The sequence below is a fragment of the Centruroides sculpturatus genome, unplaced genomic scaffold (assembly GCF_000671375.1).
Source record: "Centruroides sculpturatus isolate CEXI.00-Female unplaced genomic scaffold, Cexi_2.0 scaffold220, whole genome shotgun sequence".
Classification (NCBI taxonomy): Eukaryota; Metazoa; Arthropoda; class Arachnida; order Scorpiones; family Buthidae; genus Centruroides; species Centruroides sculpturatus.
The window spans coordinates 370884-373484 of NW_019384540.1; positions in this window are offsets into that span (position 1 = coordinate 370884).

The window sequence follows — 2601 nt, forward strand, 5'->3', positions numbered from 1 at the left end:
TTATCTTTAAGTCGTTTGAAAACCTCCGCGACGAAATATCTTTCTCGCATTGTCGGCCGATAGAGAATTTCTTCTGGCGTAACGAATTGTTTCCGACCGACTACGTCACCGCCAAAAAATTCCGCGAAAATCGTTTCTTCCGGCTCTTATTTGTAAAAAGTTTTCGCTTCCTTTTGTGGGAATGTGGGAATTTCGATCGACGGAAAACAAAGAATGACGTCATTCCGGAATAAAACTTAAAGGATCGTCGTGTCTCTTAGGTCCGGTGGAAAACAAAGGTTTTAATTTCCGAGGTAGAAAGGCTGCCGGTGTTTCTTGGCCGTCGTCCAACGAATCGTACTTTTGCGCCATTCTCCGAGCGATTGGGAGGAAGAAATTCTCTAAAAATCTAATGGGAACGAAATAGGAATGATACGCCATCTTCAACAATTTGCCAAAATTGAAAACGTTCTTAATATTAGCCAATTGTTGGACGACATTTACGGGTCTTTAATCTCATTCCAGTTATTAAATTACGTAATTTTCGTCTCTTAAAAGGTAGTTATTTTCTCGTACGCTCCCCGACTACGAAAGGTAACAATCTCCCGGAAAATACTTACTGGAAATTACTAAAGAATCGTAATTGGGAGTAAAGGAAATCACCGGCATCTTCGCTATCTCAAAAACCCATTATTGTTTAAGCATCGCTCCTGTTTGTTACTAAGTTATTTTCTCAAAAAAATACCAAAATTATTTAAATTCTCTAAAGCCATTTTGTGACGGGACTTTTGCTCAACAAAGTTTAAAATTAAAACCTAAAAGGATACTGTAGACGATGGTAATTTAGAAGATCGTTTGGAGAAAAGACACGCCACTTTCCATCATAGGCATAGACACATACACACACACATATATATATATATATATTTCAAAGATGTCCAACAGCTGCGAATGATGGGTATCTTGTTCCTCGAAAAAATCTCATATTTTATTCTCCTAGTGTAAAATAATCATTATTCTTCGGTAGTGTCTTTGAATTATGAAACGGAACGGCTCCTCTTTAAATTACCCACCAACGAGGGGAGCGTCGGACTTTTTCACTCTTCGTTCGTCATTCTTCGGCTCCACCGAACGTCGTCTATGGTCGAAAATCCCTTCTCTAAAATATTCAAGTAATACGTAAGTTTAACACAAAAACCGGCCCGGTAAAATTAACAATTTGGGAAGTATGGCGCCACTCTAATAACTTTAGTGAAAATAACGGCAAACGGCGTGATGGTCTATCCTTTATTAGATAGGTTGCGGCCGACGTTTTCAAGGCGAAAACGTGTACGTCGGACGTTCAGCGCCGCCTTCCTGTAATCCTAGAAGTTTGACAATGACGTTTGGAACGTCGAGCATGATTCCACTGACGTTCCAAACGTCATTGTCAAACTTCTAGCATTACAAGAAAGCAGCGCTGAACGTCCGACGTACACGTTTTCGCCTTGAAAACGTCGGCCGCAACCTCTCTATTAACTTTCGTTAAACGGGTTAAATGCAGTGTTTAAGCTTTGATTATTATTATATTTCAAATTACACTCGCCGTATTCCATTTTATACGACGAAAATATATATTTTATGACGTAAAATATTTCGTCACTGCCAACCGAAAACGAAAATGACACTAATCCAGATCTCCCCATTAGCGCTGTTCGCCGTAGCGGCATAATTTAGAACTAATGCTAGCTCCGGGGAGGGGACTAGATAATAGTGACGTTTAAGTGTATTTATTGTTCTTTCGAAATAATTACTTTCGGCATTTGCCTCTAGGTGCCGTAAATTCTCGATTTCATTATTCAGACAAATAAATACACTAAAGGAATAATTTCTTCGACCCGAACATGTTTTCAATTACTCGCTCGTCCTTAATAATATTTACGATTTAATTAAATCACCGATATAAAATAAAGATGTCGTAGACTTAAAAACGAATTTTAATAAATATCTCTTAATTTAAAAAAAAAAAAGGATTTTTGAGAAAAAGAAACAAGTATTTTTAAAAGGAAGAATAAATTATCCAGAATATTCTTTATTAAATTCGTTATTTATTTTGAAAAAATAATTAAGATAAATAAAATGAATTGAATTAATTAACGTAAAGTAAATATTTATATTTATTATCCAATGCATTATCTTTCTCCTGGGAATTTATTTATTATTATTTTTTTATTTTTTTCAAAAAATAGATGTTTGTGTTTCCGCTTAAAACTCGGTTAGCCGTGGTATCAAAACTAAAGCTCTGGTTAACGAACGTGTATTCCCGGTCGCCTTTTCTCTCTGTCAAAGAAATCATCTTTTTCTCTCATTTTTCGAATCCCCGCAACACTTCTCTACCTGATTTTCGCCCCACTCTTGGTCTTAAATGTTTACTTTACTAATTAAAAAGGTTTTACCTTATCAGACTAATAATATAAATGCAAATTAGATACGTTCCCTCAAATTCTTCTACAGAATATCCGTCCTGAAGACAACCGTTTCATTAGTTTAAAAATACAGTAAATTCTTAAAAGCATGTTTTTCTTTATAAATCTCATTTCTACCCTTAAAATGAAGTCTTTTGCCATTTTATAATAATTTTAA